Source organism: Chenopodium album, chromosome 8 (assembly GCF_948465745.1).
Source record: "Chenopodium album chromosome 8, dcCheAlbu1.1, whole genome shotgun sequence".
NCBI lineage: Eukaryota > Viridiplantae > Streptophyta > Magnoliopsida > Caryophyllales > Amaranthaceae > Chenopodium > Chenopodium album.
Genome location: NC_137841.1, coordinates 40,326,023 through 40,345,522, shown reverse-complemented (window position 1 = coordinate 40,345,522; position 19,500 = coordinate 40,326,023). Strand labels below are relative to the sequence as shown.

At 40.3% G+C, this 19,500-nt stretch overlaps 1 non-coding gene across 1 annotated transcript; it reads left to right on the top strand.

Moving 5' to 3' along the window:
* The first annotated feature begins 319 nt into the window (after positions 1-319).
* LOC145556906 (small nucleolar RNA R71) lies at positions 320-426 on the top strand. Its single transcript, XR_014091998.1, has one exon. It is a non-coding gene; the product is annotated as a small nucleolar RNA R71 (small nucleolar RNA).
* Positions 427-19,500: the final 19,074 nt, after the last annotated feature.

The window sequence follows — 19,500 nt, the reverse complement described above, 5'->3', positions numbered from 1 at the left end:
TTCACAAAAAGCTTCATTGTTAGCAACAACAGAAACATTAGCTACAGAGTTAGGAGTAGCAGTAAGATTATCTAATTTTTGACAACTAGCTGTTAATTGAGCTTGCAAAAAGGATACGGAATCGACATTATGTTTTCCTTTATTTGCAAACCCTCTCGGATTCCCGTATTGGGAATTGTGTATTGCCATATCTTCGACAACTTGTTCGGGATTGTCCACATTTAAATTCATGAATTTCCCACTAGCTGCAGAATCTAGAACTAATCTAGATGAATTTCCAAGTCCATTGTAGAAAGCTTGGATCAATTGTCATTGTGCTAGATTGTGGTGGGGGCATTCTCTCTGTAGATCCTTGAACCTCTCCCAAGCCTCATATAAAGTTTCATCGGCCTCTTGAGCAAAATTCTGAATAGCACTCCTTAGTACAGCTGTTCTCTCTGCAGGGTAATATTTATTATAGAAATTCAACGCAAGAGTTTCCCAGTCAGTAATACCAAGTGCAGTTCTATTCAAACCATTAAACCATAATTTAGCTTTTCCACATAATGAAAAGGGAAAAAGAATCTCCCTGATTTGGTCCTGGGTGACCCCGGCTTGTCTAATGGTGTTACAATATTGGCAGAAATTCGCAATGTGAAGATTAGGATCTTCACCCTTAGCTCCACTGAATTGCTTCCTCTCTATCATAGTGATAAATTGGGGCTTGATTTCAAATTGTACTCCATCTAGGGTCGGAGTGGGAGTAAGGTGCGGGAAATCTGTGCGCTTCGGCTGCGAGAAGTCACTGAGCTTCTTTTGGGCCATCATCTCTGATTCTGAATCTGAAGGAATTCTGTGTCTCTAGAATCAGATGCAGGGTCTCTTCGATTGTTGTCTTCCTCAGAACCCGCCAGAATTTGTCTATAAAGATTCCTTTGCCTATGAAACGAGTGCTCGATCTCAGGATCGAATGGGATGTAACCTGATTGGAACACCTGGGCATAAACAAGGAATTAAAAGACAAATATGAGAATTGCCTCAAAGAACTAACGTTCTCTGAGACAAGAGGGGATAATCTAGACTACAAAAAAATAATCAGAAAATAAAAATAAAACCGTTTCCCCGGCAACGGCACCAAATTTTGACAGGCTCAAGTCGTGTTCACCTAATAAAAATTAAAACCTAAATCCACTAACTATGCAGATAGGGAAGAAGGGTCGAACCACTGGAAAACAGGTCAATTTATTCCTAATTAATTAGAAGTAATCTAAATTATCAAGTAACCAAATTTGTTGTAAAGGATGTAATTATACTACTAAAGGTAAAAGTAGGAAGGGAATAAAATAGGAGATAAATCAATGAAGGAAAAACCTAGGGCATAGGTTCACTAATAAACAATATTCAAGGGTAAATCATAATAAGCAATCATCAAGCATCAATTAATCAGATTATAAAGGGCTTTCGCTACGTATTACAATCACAGAGTTAATTTACCGGTATTAAATCTCATCTCTCGAATCTCGACTTAACCATTTATAAATTAGTCCGCCTATTGTAACTAAGCCTAAACATCAATTCTCATCTCTCAAATCTTGAATTAATATTGCTAAACTCATAAAATTAAATCTGGCCAAACCTAATTGCATAGCGTTAAATCAATCAATAGGAAATTAATCAAGCATTGATAATCAACAATCACAAATTACCCCTTCATATTATTTATTAGATCCCCATAAACCCTAGAAATAAAACTACTCAAGCATAATTAAATCTAAACTAATCAAAACAATAAAACAAGACATGATGAAAGAATTAAAGAAAATAACTGAAATTAAAAGAGAAGAAATTAATACCAAAAGAAATCTGGATTAAGGAATGGAGTTGAGAACAAAGTTGAAAGAATTTAAGAGAGAGAAAATATTCTAAGTAGAGAGAGAAAGTCCAAAAGAGAAGGTAATCAAAATTACGTACAAAAATCGTACTTAAAAATCCCTAAAAAAAATCCTAATTGCAAACTAAAACTTCAGCTTCAAAAACACGCGCCCGATCGGGCGAAGAGCCGCCTGATCGGGCCCGCCTTGTTTTCTTCACTCTTCCTGGGCAGCCACGCCCGATCGAGCTTACGCTCATCCGATCGGGCGCGCCTTCTTGCTGATGCTCTCATATGCGCGCCCGCTCGATCGGGCGCAAGCTTGCCCGATCGGGCCCGGTCTCTTCTTCGAGGCTTGGACTTCGATTGGGCTCAATTCTTTGGCCCAATCCGGACCTCTTTGGGTCTTGAATACTCGGTCCAAATGCCCCGATATCACACACCGAGCCCTTAATCACCGACTCTAACCGGTCTTGGGCTTCAAAGATGGTCGTGTCCTCCTAATGCTCGTAGTTGCTCCATGAAAAACCCGTAAAACGCTCCAAATGTGCAATTTGCTACAAAACTCAAGCAAAACTACATAAAACACTAGAAAACACTAATTAGTAATAAAAGTGGCTTTAAAGAGCCAAAAACACTACTAATTATGACCAAGGGACGGGGGTAAAACATTATATAAATCGGACATATCACTCCCTCCTAATTAAATTAAAATTTTGGACTATCAAAGAATAAAAATTCAATATGCGTAACTGCAACCGGCTAACTGATACCACTATAGGAGTTAATAGGTACGAATGCGGAAAACATGAATCATATTCATATAGCACCTAATCCCAAGATCATGCATAACACATAAAGAATTAGAATTAATACCTTTAAAGCGTGATTCCACGTGCAATCAAACAAGAACAAGGGAGATAAAGAACCTCAAGCGTGATTCCTCTACTTGGTCCACAGGCACAGATTAAGACCTCCGCTAATGCTAGTTAGTCGCAATCGAACACTTCAATTGACCTTCTATGGAGAAGAACGAGCAACGAACAAATCACGAACCACCACACCACCACTAGGGTGGCCGACCGTGAGTCCAAGGGGGAAGGAGAGAGGCGTGGGACCTAGAGAGATAGAGTGAGGGTTTTTAGGAAATACTGGTTGCTTGATGCACAATTAACTATTAATTGTGTTGTGTCATACAACCCTAGGCATGGACCTTATTTATAGATCTCATATCTATATAAGAGTCCATGACAAAGCCCAAATTCTAACTCTAATCTAATTATGCTAGCCCAATCCAATTCATGATTAGTTACTTGTCATGAGGCCCATAAATGGGCCTCTAACTTGCTTAACCCAATACCTTTGTTGTGTGACCTCATAGGATCCATTATAGTGGGCTTTGGACTATTTGACTAGCCCAAAGATCAATGATCATAGTCTAGCAACAGATAATGACAACCTAAAAGAACGAACTTATTATCTCCATAATAGTGATCCTTGATTGTAGGTAATATTTCAAGCATTACCCCAAACTTGAACCCCACTGTGATAATACACTTAAGCATGGTGGCGTCCAAAGGGAAGGAAGCAACAACAAAAGAGTCGCCAACAAGTTTTAGGAACTTGTAAACCGTTCACAGGGTGAAGGTTACACCCCTTAACGATCCAAGAGATCGTTAACTCCAATAAGTCTGGAACCAAGACTAGAAGTTCGGGGATGAAGGTAAAAATCCAATCTAAAAGAGAAAGAACCTGCCCTAATAATAGGCCTCTACTTTATTCTTCTCGTATTTATGTGTGCTTTCTGACCAACATGCAATCAATTAGGTTTAACCCTAAACCTGTTTAATCTATGTTGGTTGAATATTAATGCACAAATAAATCTATTATTGGCAATCACTTGAATTATAATCAAATTAATTCTGAACAAGATTATTAATAATCTTATGAAGCGTGATTACAAATACCAATTCCCTTTAAACATGCATAAAAGGCGTGATCAAGCAATAACAATAAAATTCATGCACCATAATAATCAAATAATAATAATAATCATAATTAAAATAATAATGTTAAAGCATAATAATAGCAAGATCCTAGGCATGATACTAACAAGATTAATAACAAACCCTAGCATGTCACTAAAAAATAAAAATCAAAGCTTTAACCCTAACATGATACTAGCATGATATTAGGAAAGAAAATAGAAAGTATCCTTTTAATCATATTTGATATTAGAAATTACCCTAAACATGATATTAGGAAGCAATAAAACATCCTAACATGATACTAGGAATCAAAATAACAATCTAAGCATGATTTCTATATCAAAAACATCAATTAAAGCACTTACTTGGATGCCTCGTACCTCTTTCAAAATAACAAAATACACACGTTAGTAACTCAAGGAAAATATAAAATAAACAATTAAATTAAATAATTGAAATAGAGATTTGGGACCAAACCCTCAGAAATATCAAACCTTTCACGTCTAGGGCGAAGGCAACTTCGAACTTGACATGGTGTTTCTAGATCTTGTGAATGCGGAATTTTGTTCGTAAAAAGTTGGTTTAGAAAAAGAGAGGGAGAGTATATCAAGAATTTCTTGATGAGAGTTGGTGATTTAAAACGGAGATCTAAGGATGTTATTTATAATGAAAACAGCCCGGATATGATAAAAAAGAATCGGAGTTTGCAAAGGAATAAAACACGTCGTTGTCGCCACAACAGTCCCTGTCGACGCTCGACAGGGTCTGCCGCTGCACGACAGGGTCTGCCGCTAGGCGACAGCCTGACGTTCGACGCTGCAGGAGATTTTCCCACACGTTTTCTATTTTTTAATAAAATTAAGTCGTAAAAGTAAGTACGGGGGTAAAATCGTAATTTCATTTAAACACTTCTTTTATTCCAAATAAAACTCATAAAACTTAATTATCAATCCTAATCACATTAGGATTCAAAAGAACCTTCTAAAAAATTCTATAAAACTATAATTAATCCTAATTGCATTATAATAGGCCCTCCTCTAGATCATTGGGCCGCTTATAAAGATCAAATGGGGCCTAGTTTAGTTATTTGGCCATAACTTCCTCATTATTCATCGGAATTGGGCTTATAATATATCGCTGGAAAGCTCTCTTCAATCCCAATCCAAATACACTATTATTGGACCCATGTTATGGACCAAACCAAACTTGATTGGCTATTTTCATAAAATAGAATTGGTTTTCGAAAACAGAAAGAAGAGATTTTTATAAAAACTGACCGCAACACTAGACTTTCAACACTTTCACTTCATTCGATTATGATTCGACGTGAAAGGTATCCATCACCGGGTTGGGTTTTGGGGAGACACAAATGGGTGTCTACAGAAGCCCCCACTTTCACTGAGTTTGGAGAAACACAAGTTTCAAAAACAAAAGTCAAAGTATCGATAGGGACGGAGAATGATTCAGAACGTTCTGCGATCCTAAATAATTCTTGTAACGCTGATACCTGCAAACTATTGTTAGTTTAAAACAGATAAGAGAGTTAAGAAACGCGTATCTTGCACCGTCGAGCACACGTCTCTGGAGGTAACCGATTTGTGTTGCATCGTTGTTGTGACAACCTTCAACAAGCTAGGGAATGCTATCTTGCTGTTTTGACGATCTTCCTCAAGCTAGGGGATACCGCCTGAAGACTGCTACGCTTGTAACCGCCTCCATTTTCCACTGTGATAGTCTTCTACAAGCTAGAGAATCCTATTGAAGATTGCTTCGCTCGAAATAATCTTCTACAGCTTTGTGACCATCTTCCGCAAGCCAGGAAATATGATCGAAGATAATTTCTCTTGAAATCACCTCCAGTTGTTAGTGACAACACTCCGCAAGCTAGGGAACGCTGTCGAAGATATCTTCGCTTGAAGTCATCCTCATCTTGTTGCGATAATACTCCGAAGAATATTACCAAAGACCAACGCTTGTCGATCCCTTAAAGTTTGCATGAAATTTTGTTGTTGCTATGCTAGTGCGTCGGCGCTCCAGCAACTGCCGGAAGTTGCTGTCGCCGTAATTTCTTCTTGTCGCCCGACGACAGCTTATGTCGCGTGGCGACAAATTTGTCGCGCGGCGCTGCAATCGGGTTTTCCAAATAAAAACCCCTTTCTTCCTCATTTTTGCGTCTACTGCTGTTCTTGTTCGCAATTCGCCACGAAATTTCAAATCACTCGTTTTCGCTCGTTTCTCAATCAAATTTGCTCAAACGTTTTGCAAATCAAAGCTTAGTTCATCCAGTTTGCTTATCTATGTAAGTTTTTTTCAAACTCACTCGAATTTAGCTGAATTTTTGCATGCTAATTCACAAATTTTCTAAAAATTCAAAATTCATATTGCTTAATTTGCTTTGTTTGTCAAATTTTATGCCATGAAATTGCTTGATTATGTTTGTATATTGCCTTGGGAGTATTTTGAGACTTGTTTGACTCAATTTGGCGGAGAAATGAACAATTCACCATTTTTTTTTGAAAAATATGAAAAATTTTATTACCAAAAGGAAAAGTTACAACTTACAAGAGCTAAGTTATAACAAACACCAAACCCCACAAGACTTGAAAAACAGGCCAACCAACCACCAAACAGTTCAAGCTCAATCTCCTGCAACCTTCTAGGAAGGGTTCAAGAGAAAGAGACAAGAACAGCCTGAGCTCAAGCTTCCAGCCACCGTCAAGGAAGGGTTTTGGAAACCAGGCCCAGGAACACAATAACAAACACAATAAACACCAACCCTGCAAAATGTATAATAGAATGAACGATTCACCATTGTTGAACCCCTTAAGGTCGTGAGAACAATGTGGGTTGTTCTTCGTATTTTTGCTAGCTATATATTCTTATTCAATTTGTCACAATAATTATCATAATAATGCAAGAAATTGTTTGATTGCTTGGAAAATGCCATATATGCTTGAATTAAAATCGTGCTCTACTTTAGTACTATATACTTTGTTTTTTGCGAACATAGTATCATGCGGCTAGGCCAACCTTAGATACTATAGAGCCTTAAATTTTGTCAACTTTGCATAATGTAGTATGGCTAGACAACGAAGGTTCAGTTTCCCGTTCTCGAGACACTCGACGGGAGCACGACCCCGTGTAGAAGGACGAGGATCCGTCTACCTCTTTTGGTCTCTTCTCTGAGAGGGATGAGCAAACACTGTTTTTCACTTCCGAGCACCACATTTCTAAGAGGGTGCGTCGCGGGATTATTAGCGGGAGGATGCGTAGCCATGGTTTGGGTAACGAGTCCATCGACAACCTGTACGACAAGTATTTCGACGACGATGAGGAGTTGCGGCGGCTTTGAGAGTCTTGTGGGATGACTACCCTGTTTCGGGCTACTCGGGCCATGTACTCATTTGACGCGAGCCACCGCGTGGTTCGTGCTTTGGTGGAGTTCTTTTGGGACACCACCAGCACCTTTCACTTTCCCTGGGGTGAGATGACTATCACCCCTGCCGACTTTAGTCTCATCTCGAGACTGGAGTTTTGCTCGACTGTGCTGCCAAGCGAAAGTACGATTACTGCTTTTTCTCCAATAGTCGAGGATCTATTAGGTCCGATCACTGTTTAGGCCCGTGCCGAGGTGGAGCCAGCACGACTTAGCTCTCGGTACATTTGCCGGTCGACTCTAGCGATGGCTTTTGAGGATGATGCGACCACCAGTGAGCAGCGGTGCGCATCTTTGTTCTTATCTTGCTGTTAGGGACCTTTTCCCCTACCAAGGGTAGTCGGGTGCTTCTTTACTACCTTCTTGCTCTCCGCGATCTTCAGCTGATCGGGACTTATGATTGGGCCAGCTTGGCCTATGCTGATTTCTTTCGGGGCTTACGAGACTCCTATTGCTACAGCGCTTTCACAAGAAACATCGCACTCTCCAGCTTCTGGAGAATCGTAGAGGTATACTTTATATCTTTATAAGTTAGCTCTAGATTCTTATTAGCATTCGCTGATTTTCTTCTCTCTTTGTTCATAGATTTGGTTCTACGAGCACTTTTCGTCGCTTGCGCCGGCGAAACAATCTCCTGGCGAGCTCCCTGTTGGCGCCCATTGGGGAGGTTGCATCAGTGATCGGGCCACCACTGCCCATGTCCAAGAGCTGATCCTCTCGGTACGTTCTTTTTGAATAGTTGTCATCCTTGTACTGCCTTTTGATAGAGTTTCATCTTATAGACATATTTTGTAGGAGCCTGATGTGGTATATCGCCCATGGGCCGGTCTGGTTATTCTTGCGTCGGCTGCGCAGTACACCACTGAGTGTCGCTATTTTTAGGGGACGTACGAGGCGGCGGTGTACCTTGGTGAGAAAGTGGCTATCCAACACTCTTCGGAGATTTTTGTCGTTCCTTCTCCTCCGCCTCGCCACATGTTCCATGATGCGATGCTGATCAACTTGGCGGATAGGTCATCTGCTGGTACCCCTTGGCGTTCTCATGCTAGCTTAGGGCTGCGATACGAGAAGGACTTGCTGCCATTGCTAGCTCCGGCCCCTGTTTCGTCTGAGGAGGCGGCGGTATGCTTTTTGTCTTTTAGTTCTTTGCTAGATAGCCCCCAAGTGGTGTTTATTCACTTAGGTTTGCTTTTTGCCAGGCCGAGCCTGCTGAGTTTATTCCTCCCCGGATGTCTATCAGCTATCAGGGGACATATGGTCTCGTTGAGAAGATTATTCCTCTGGCTCCTAAGGACCAGCGCTTTGTTGAGCGGTCTATTCTTTGTCACCCGACTCGGGTGAGTTATTTACTTGCTATTTATTTATACTTGTCTTGTATTGTTACTGACTTTGTTTTTTTACAGTTCTCGCGTGAGGTGGTGACAGCGATGGCGAGGTGCATAGAAGCCTTTCGGAACTAGCTGGTGAGCATGAGGAACGTGGCTTCCTGTCGTCGTGACGACGCTGCTCAGGAGTTAACTTTTTTCCTCTTTATTTTGCATTGTTTATCCTTCTGTTTCCTTTGTACCTGATTTAATTTAATTTTGCAGGGACAACCTATCCCCTCACGTACTCGGACGAGACCCGAGGCTAAGAGGGAGCCGTCTAGGTCTGGCTCGAGGCGTCGCCGCACTACTTCAGGTGGTGGAGGTGGCCGACCTCACGCTGCTCGGACCGAGGCAGTGGAGGGCTCGGGATCTTCCTCTGAGGGTGCACGGACTGGGTCGATGGGCCAAGGAGGCGCGACATCGGCTCCTCCGGTAGGTGGTGGGACTTACGAGGTTGGCTCCTCGTCGCAGCAGCCTCCCCAGCTTCAGCCTTTGCGGATTCATCACCAGGGTGAGCTTGGGTGGACTGGTCCTGAGTTAAGGTTTTCGACTCGTGGCGAGTCCGGAGCTGGTGAGGAGCATACTCCTTGGTGTGCGATGTTCTTCGACATGATGAACATCCCTCATCATCTGCGCCCTCCATCACCGTAGTTGTCCCTGTGTATATTTTATTTTGACTATTGCAGGACTTTGCCGACTAACTCATTTATTAGACATATTTGTATATACAAACTATTATCTATGACTGCTTTATCTTTGCATTTTATTTTTCATTTTATGTGCATATGTGTGTGTGCAAACGAATTTGTGATTAATTTTGCGCCAAAATTTTCGTCATTTTTATTACTAATGGAGGGTATCCGACTTTCTCCCCCGAAAAGAAAAAATGAAAAATAAATAGGACTTAAAATAAGCCTAAATTTAATTAAGCTTGAATAAATCCAAAAAAAGAAGGAAAATATATTAAATTAATATGTAAGGGGTAATTGAATAAAAGGCAAAATTGTAAAGTCATTGTACGAATTCGAGTCATAGTCAGAGGAACGTGGTTTGCATAGCACGCTGAGGTGGCATTGCAGCGTTTCGTGGCGCCACGCGCTTCACGCTATCGCCGAGCACTGCTTTTGTCGTCTGGCGTTGCAGTGCGCTGCCTCCGAATCCTTTCAGAAGTCGCCATGAGTGGAGTAAATTTTTTGCCTCTTGCAACTTTGCTATCAAGTGGGTCGTCCCATGGTGGAAGATTGAGAGGATGGTTGGTGTAAACAAGCAACCCTTCTGCCGTCTTCCAAGATTAACCAAGATGACTTTTTATTATCCCTTCAGGGTAAAAAGGCAGTACGGTCAACTTCAAACAATTTCTTCAGGGGATCTCCGTCGTCCCTATGAATTCCCTGTTTCATAAGAAGTAGAGAAATTTGACAAATATTGGAGTGTTAGGCCTTTATGGGAAGTGATTACCCAAAAGGTTCCTCCTTCCTTGCCCAATAATGTGAAGAATTAGATTCTTAATAAGCCTACAAAGGACATGAAGAAAAATCAGAGTAGAACCAATGTGAAGAACCGTCTAGGTGACAAAGTAATTCATGTTAAGGAACGTTTGGGTGAAAAGGTTGAATTTAAAACACCTGTGATGCCTAAAAAGAAAGACACTACTAAGGGTAAAGAGAAAAGAAAAGCTGACACTTCAGAAAAGAAATCTTGGGTAGAAAAGAAGCATGGACTCCTAGCTAAGCTAAGAAAGAAACCATTTACTCTAAAATTGAATGTAGGTCCTCTAAAGGATGCCTACTAGCTAAAGTCATGGATGATGAAGAGGACTCAGACAAAAATTGGAAGAGGGCAAAGAAAGAGAAGAAAGATTGAAGCATTGCTTAATTATCTAATTTTAAGTCAATTTATTTTATTAAGCTTTTATTTAAATTTCATCAATAATGTAATCTTTACTTTATTTTATTAATGCAATTTCAGTTTTTTTTATAATTAAATCAAACTTTTAAATTTAATTTATTAAAGCAATGAAAACAACTTAAATTGTTTTCCAGAAATTTTCTCGAGTACAAAAGTCCAAAATTTCCCGAAATACACCGAAATTTTCCCAGATATTCGCAGAAAACTGGCGCTGCTATTTTTCGTCCGTCGCCAGACGTTGCTATCTGTCGCCGGGCGACAGACTTCTTTTTGAGACGCTGACATTGCGTCGCATTTTTATTGATGCTGGGATGCGAGGTTGCAAAAATCAAAGTGGTCGCACCCTTAAAGGGTTGCCTACGTATCCTTTCCTAAGGAATCAGGCCAAACGTAGCTCTCTTGAGTATCCTACTCAAGTAATTACGGGTAGTACTTTTTAAGTTGGTCAAGGTTCGTCATGTTTGAGAACTCATTGTCATCCATATCAGTTAGTTTTGATGCACCTCCTGATTGACGATATATGGTCCGAACCCATTAGGCCTAAATTTTCCTCTTGGATCCAAAACATTTTTCCTTAATGCTTTTAACACCAAGTCTCTTACTTTGATGTTTCTTGTCTTAACCTTCTTATTAAAGATCCTAGCCATATGGGTTTGATAGCATTGGGTATGATGTAGAGCTTCTAGTCGCTTTTCATCGAGTAGAATGAGCGCTTCATATCTTGCCCTAGTCCATTCAACTTCATCGAGTTTGCTTTCTAATGCAATGGGTAGAGACGGTATCTCTAGCTCTACAGGTTGTTCAACATCCATTCCATAAACCAAGGAGAATGGCGTATTTCCTATTGATGTGCAAATTGACGTGCGATAACCCTAAAGTGCGAAATGGATTTTGTTAGGCCAATCCTTGTAAATTTCTGTCATTTTCTCAATAATAGTCTTTAAATTTTTGTTAGCCGCCTCAACTGCTCCATTTGTTTGAGGTCTATAAGGAGAGGAATGATGGTGTTGAATACCATATTTTTGTAACAATTCTTCACATTCTGCTTGAAAGTGAGTTCCATTGTCACTTATCATCTCATGTGGGACTCTATATCGACAAATAATATTCCTTTCGATAAAGAGTGCTACATGTTTTGTAGTGAGTTTAGTATATGACTGTGCTTCAACCCACTTTGTAAAGTACTCAATTGCTACTAGAATGTATTAGTGACCTCCTGTCCCAGGAGGGGTAATTTTACCAATAATATCAATTCCCCATGTAGAGAATGGCCATGGTGAAGTGTAGGTGTAGAGTAGAGATGGAGGAACATGTTGTAAGTTAGCGTATATTTGGCACTTAGGGCATCTTTTTACATGTTGATGACAATCCCTATTCATGGTAGTCCAATAATATTCTTCTCGCATTATCTTTTGGACTAGCATTTTTCCAACATGAGTTCCGCAAACGCCTTCATGGACTATCCTCATAGCTCTTTGGGCTTCCTTTTTCCCTGCACATAAGAGAGCTCGACCCTTAGGTACCCTTTTGTGTAACTCGTTGTCTATGAGTACATATGGGGAAGCTAAGAGTCTTAATGCTCGTTTTGCTCTTTTGTCAGCATGAGGAGGATATTCTCCTTTGGTGACGTAATTGAGTATATCCGTATACCATGGTTCTTCTTTTTCTTCTTCTTCTTCTTGGACCACTTCATCATCTTCTATGGATTGAATGTAGGCCGGTTTATGCCTTTTTTCTATGGATAAAGGCATTTGCTCGATTCGTGGAAATCTAACCATTGAGGCTAGTCTTGCAAAGGCATCATTAAATTGGTTTTCCTCTCTAGGTTGATAGGTGTATTCTATCTTTTCCAACTTGTTGGAGAGAGTCTCCAGATAGGTTTGGTAAGGGGCTAAACTTTCACTCCTTACTTTCCATCTTTTGGAAATTTGGTTGATGATCAAGGAAGAGTCTCCAAATATTCGCAATTTCTTCACTCCCAATGCCAAAGCTGTTTCAAGGCCTACCACGCCTGCTTCGTATTCAGCAGCGTTGTTGGTAACGTTGAAATCTAACTTTATGGAGATTGGAACATGCTCTTCTTTAGTTGATACTAATAGTACTCCAACGCCACATCCCTTTTGGTTTGAGTCTCCGTCGAAGTATAAAGTCCAAGTATCATCTTCTGTGATCATCAAGTGTTCATATGGAAATTCGTTGTCATGTATTGGCATCGAATCTTCTATTGGGAAATCCGCTAAAAAGTCCGAGACCATTGATAGAAGAATAAACTAGTCGTTAATAGCCTATCCCAAAATCAAACACTATTTATAAAATCCTAAACAAACCTAAAACAAGTATTGGTAAGTATAGCGTCGAACCCAAAGGAGTTAGTTGATGTTATCTTTAGTATAAATCAAGCTATTTCGGAGATTGAAGAGAGAAAATGATTGGTGTTATGATAGAAAAATTAGACTAATCAAGTAATTCAAAAATCTAAATGCTAGGGATATTGGTTCCACATGCTAATTCAATAATCATGCTAATCGACAATTTCTTCGTTTGATTCATGCATTGCAAAGGACAAACAATAGTAGCAATCAAGAGAGTTCAAGAGTTATCTCCTAGAGGCCAAACTAGCTAGGGGTCACTATGAATGGCTAATCAAGGAAATTCACAATCAAACTCGATCAATTAAAGCAATTCTAAAATTGATTGGTCATGTCGTTAAGAAATGCAATGCAATCTAGATTAATCTTATAGGTTGATCATTCCTAATCTAATTAATCACATGCAAAACTATGTCAACCAATTTAATTGCAATAATTTAATCAATCAAAGATCATCAACTAGCACAAATTATCAATCAAGCATGCTTCCCCTTCTCCCTAACAACTAATCTACTCACTAATCATAGTGTAACTTAAGAACAAATCACTAGACTTAGCATTGATCATCATTCTAAATCAAAATCAAGAGAAAGCAATATCAACTACAATATCCAATCCAAATCCAAGCAATACAAGCAATCAAAGATGAAACTAAATCAATCAAGCAAAAGATGAACTAGAAGGAGAAAATCTTACTAACATTAATGATTGAAAATGAAGAAATCCAAGCTCAATTGATCCAATGTTGAAATACAAATCCAATACCAAGAACTACTCTCTAACTTCTCTCTCTAAAATTAAGCTAATGAAAATTATCTAAAATTTAAGTTCAAAAAAAGGAATTACAAGTGTATTTATAGGTAAAGAAGAAAAACGGGATTCCCGCGCCCTCTCCAATAAACCCCGCGCCCGCGGAAAAATGGGTACAGAACCCATTAATAATTCCGCGGGATTCCTGGGCAACACCCGCGCCCGCGGCAAAAGCACCCGCGCCCGCGGCATAAGTGCGGCGAATCCCCTGCTCCTAAGGGATGGTCAGAGGGTCGCGGTCTCTCTGGTATGAGCGGGCTCTCCAATTTACCCGCGCCCGCGGCAAGCCCGCGGCCAGACCGCGGAGAGTTCCTGGTCGAAATCTTCCACTTTTGTGCAAATGAGCCCGCGCCCGCAGCATTTATACCCGCGCCCGCGGAGACTGGCAGGGCTTGATGCCCTCTCCATGCCCTCTCTGAGCCCTCTCCAAGCCGATTATTTCCACCTTGTATAGTCAATATAGCCCATCTTGATTCCCTTGCAAAGACAAACCCTAGGTACCTACAAAAACAAACAACGAAAAGGAATAAAAGGTAAAAAGAACCAAATAAAAGGAAAACATGAGGAAAACACGAAAAACGCAAGGAAAGAAAGAAAGAAAGAAAGAAAGGGATTAAAGGGAAAAAGGACAAAAAATAGGATAAGAAAGCATAAAAAGGAAGATGAAATCATCCTAAAAGACTACCCTATGAGTGCCATAAATGACACTCATCAAATTCCCCCAAGCTAGACTTTTGCTCGTTCCGAGCAAAACAAAGGCTAAAAAGGAAAAAGAAGGGCTTATTCAAAATAAGAAAAGAAAAAGAAAGAGGCGAGAATATACACTAACTCACTTTCGTAGGAATCACGATCAATTTTAGCAACAAAAGACAAGCCATTTAAACCCCTAGATCGCTCTAGAGAACGAGTGATGCTCTCGTAAAGGTTTCCTAGAGATAACCTATAACTCTTATTAAACAAACAAAAGAAGGAAAATGAGGAAAAATACAAGAATAAAGAGCAAATAAAGAAAAACAAAATAAAAATAAAAATCTTTGTGAAATGGACTTTACAAAGTGACTATAGTTCAAATGAATAACAACCTTTCTAAGGTAAGTAATGGTATGCACGTTATAAGATACCTAAGGTTGATTGAAGTATAAATATGCTAAGCATAGGAACTAGTTGTCACACTCCACTTTCCTCCCAAACGATCTTACCGCGTTCCCCCTACTAATCTCATATCTCCCCTTAGTGAACGTCTCATAGATTTCACGAAGGAACCGGAAAAAGATCGAATTTTTGGCTTACTCGACATCTTGACTTCGCATTCTCTTTCCTTAGGATATAACCCATGATTCCCTCCACCGATGAATGACTCAACCCCTAGGTCAAAAGGTCTTCCCAAAGGTTGTAACGTAAGGCAAAAAGGGTTAAGGTAGGCTAAATTTAAAATTTGGTGGTTAACCTAAATTGTGAAGCAAAGATTGCGCATTTCTTTACACCATAACCAAGTAATCACCAAACAAAAATACCAACACCCCCATGCTTATTCAAAGCTAAGATTACAAACATATACACAAAAAGCGTGAGAACGCTTCCCCCCCAAGCTTAAATGGAGCATTGTCCTCAATGCTCAAAAAGGAAGAATACTCACATAAAAATATTTTTGCAATTTTCATACTTATATATATATATATATATATATTTTAATATTTCATTATTAGTGTTTTGTCCTCGCCTCTTTTAACTTTGGACGGCTTTTTCAAATTTGCACTTGCCTTGTCCTTACTTTTTTCACTTTGGACGGCCTTTTCATTCATTCACTTGCCATTATTCACAAAATATACACAACACAAACTTGCTTTCAAGAGAACCAAATATCCAAACTCCTCCACCACAAACTCCAACAATAATGAACAATTGCTTCACAAAAACCAAGAATGGAAACGAAAATGAAACAAAAGGCTCAAGATCTAGAGATGTGGCTTGAAAAGAAAGGAAAAAGGCTCAAAGGGTTAGCAAGTAGGAAAATGTATCCCTAAACCCAAAAGTAAAAATAAGGAAACTATCCTCGAAAAAGGAAAAATACCTCCCCGAAAAGATGCCTTTGTCCTCCCTAGGTGGTTCGGTCTCGGTCTTAGGAATCATACGTTAAGATTCAAGATTAAGTTTGCGAAAGTCAAGGATCCATGCCGCTCATGCAAGAATATGTTGAAAGCTTGATAAAGTATGAATCTCACATGGTTGTAGCAAAAACTCACTAAGGTTGTCAAATCGAAGATACAGAGCAACTACCAACATGCCACAAACAAGTAGAATCCGGCTTCATGATCCCCCTAGTTCTAGACAACTACCTTAGCATGCTTTATCCTAGAATCAACCAAACGTAATCTCAAACCGTGCATACCATGACCACCTAGTAAGGTTATTATTCAAAAGATAGAGTCCAATGTTTACAAGTCCAAGTCAAAAAAGAATGAAAGAGTGAAAAATAAAGCCTCAAAAAGCTATGTACAAAACCAAGAACAAAAAGAAGAGAAAAGAAAAGAAAAGAAAATAAAAGAAAATAAAATATGGAAAACCAAGATAAAGGAAAAGTAGGAGAACAAAGAAAAGGACAAAGATGCAATCATAACACGTATTTCCCAATCGAAAAACAAGCGGTCAAATGGCCATATCGCCAAAGACCCCAAACACACTAGGTGTTATAATCATAAATCCTCGAACCGTTCAACTCTCCTAAAACTAATCCTAATCTAAGCAACCAAGAAAAGTAAAAGAAGAAAAGTATAGAGATAAAACAAGAAAGGCCTCACCAAGCGTCCAAGCTATGCTACAATAATAAAGGAGCAAGAACGACCTCCTCTATGAAGCTTCGAAGACCAAAGCAGTGGCTATGAGCAAGGTGAGCAAAAGAAAAGAAAAGGACTATACACAAAATGAAATTGTTAGTAACTTCCAAACAAAAGCAAACAAAAGTAAACCTACGCGAAAACTATGTACAATGAACAGAGAAACCATCATCATCATCATCAATAGAAAGGACCACAGAACATCATCATAAAAACCAAAACAACAGATAGACAACATACCAACGAGACTAAAGAGAGCGAAGCAAAAGAAATCCATCAAAGCCCTTTCAAACACATCCCCAAGAGTCCAAAATGCTTCCCAAAAAACCTACCCTAAAACATCCTATTTAATCCCCCCCGTACAAAATAAAGGCATCGACCGCGATGCTTAAAAACATGCAAAGCTAAAAGGGAGGAAACAAAAAGAGAATCAGACAACCTAGGGGAAAACTATTGGCCACTAGGGCCGGCACCGCCATCACCCACATCCCAACCTCCGGTATAACCGGGAGGGAACCCATAGCGACCCTTAAAAAGGTCAAGTTGAGATATGGATAATTGGTCAAATGGCTCCGGTTGCATACAGAGCTCGGGGTGAGTGGGGTGAACATAGTAGTAGTCGGGGTCACCCCGATAATCACTCCCCCCCCGAGACCCGATAGTCATAATGACCGGACTCATCTGGGAAGTAACGCCTTGGCTCATCGGGGTTCTCAACCCCGGGCCAATATGGGTACGTGGGGAGGTTGTCACCACCCCTAGATGGCACCGACCCTTGTTGGGGAAGCACATAAGGGTAGTTCACCAGAGGGTGACCTCCCCCCTACGCACACTAGCCTCATATAGGGCGCTAGTTTGAAAAGACAAAGTTTGATGGTTCGAATACATACCTTGCATGCTCAATTGCATGCGCTCCATATGCTCACGCGTAGCCTCCATCTCACGGAGATATGTATCTCCTTGGTAGTCTTGTTGTTGATGTTGTTGTCTTCTTCGTCCTCTTTGTTGCGGTTGTTGTTGTTGTTGCTCTTCTTCATCTTCACCACCTTCTCCTTCTCCACCCTCACCATTATGCTCATCATCATCATCATCGTCCTCATCACCATCATCCTCCTCCATAACATCCTCAACCCTCCCATTATCCTCGGGAATCCTCCAAACAATCCTAGCCTCTCGAGTGATTGAGGTGGCAGCTGGGTTTGGAAGCATACAATGGTGCACATTTCGCACTAGCCAAGAGTACCCACCGTTTCCCTTAGTCTTAGAAATGAAGCGCAAGGTGTTAAGTTACTTCATATCCAAATACATGTCTTCACTCTTTCCTATCGGAGTGCAAGACCTCAAGAAACGCTCTTGCTTGAAATAATACACCAAACTAGTAACCATACCACCACAATGAATCTCACCCGTCTTCTTCCTAGTGGTGATCAACTTACAACAATTCATGAAATGGTACCCAAAATTCAACCTTGGCCCCAAATCCGGCCTTGTAGCCATCCAAAGCACTAAGATCTCCTCCCTCGAAAGCTTCCCAAGATCTTGCTTACTAAACACTGTATACCCAAGAATCCGATGGAGAATACAAAGAGCCGGGTGGATGATCTCGCTAGCAAGCGATTCCTTAGAGTCAAACGACCTCTTCCTAGATATGGATCTCCACCAAGCAACCTCATTGTATTCGGTCCTTTGAAGGGCAACCAAGGGCTCAAAGATGTCGGTATTTGGGTTGAAACCAAGGGCTTTGTTGAATTCCACAAGGTTCATGGTATGCTTGGAATTGAAAAGAGATGATGTAGTCGGTATCCCCCGTCATATTAAACTCAAAGGTGGAGAAAAATTCAATGCATGGTTCCAAATAAGTTCGGGGGGATGACTTTACAAACTCATCCAAACCAAGATTACGGAGCAAAATGATAAGATCCACATCAATACCCAATTTTACCATATCCTCGTGAAAATAGTTGCGGGACGATCTAAATTTCCGGGATTTCATTTTATTATAGATAGGGGTGTGTTTAGCCCAGTTATGAAATTTGAGAGCTAGTAAAGGAGGAGGTGGGGCATTATCTTGAGTAGTTTGGTTTTGAGGGGGTTCGGTGTTTGAAGGTTGGCCACGAGAGGATTCACCGGGGGATTGGTTTGAACTTCTCTTGCTACTCTTAACTCTCCTCAACAAATCCATAGTTAACAAGATCAACAAACACAATATTCAATACTACCACCAACGTGAACAAACCTCCGTTCACAAGACCACCCAAAACCACCAAAAACTACAAAGTACCTGTTACAAGCAACAAACAACCAAAAATCCAACAACAACAAACAATATCAACAATCTATCACAAAAAGAAGCACAAAAACATCCAAAATAATCCCAAAACCACCATACCAACAACCAAAAACAACATACTCATGCTTAATCAAGGCCACTCACAACCAATGCATAAAAATCAATTGAAATTGACAAAAATAAAACAAAGGTGAGAAGTATACAAATATTGAAGACTCAAAGCAAGCACAAAACCGAGTAGACTCGAAATTCCCAAAGAAAACCATGAGAAAGAGGAGCAAACTTAATGAAAATGGAGTATGAAGGAAGTTTGGACGGAAATTTAAGAGAAAATAAGGGTGAATTTGAGTAGAATTGAGTGAAAGAGATGATTTGGGGGTTAGGGTTTGAGAGGAGGAAGAGAGAGAATGGGGAAAATTAAGAGTGAAAGGGAAAATAAGTGAGGAGAGAGAAAGAGAGAGGAACCGGGTTTTCTTAAACCCAGATCCCCGCGCCCTCTCTTGACAAAGCCGCGCCCTCTCCAAACCTTCCGCGCCCGCGGAAAGTTACTGGAAAATCCGAAGAAATCATACCTGACCTAGGGTCGCGCCCTCTCTAATTCGCCCGTGGCCGCTCCAAAATTGCCGCGCCCGCGGAGAGTTCTTGATTC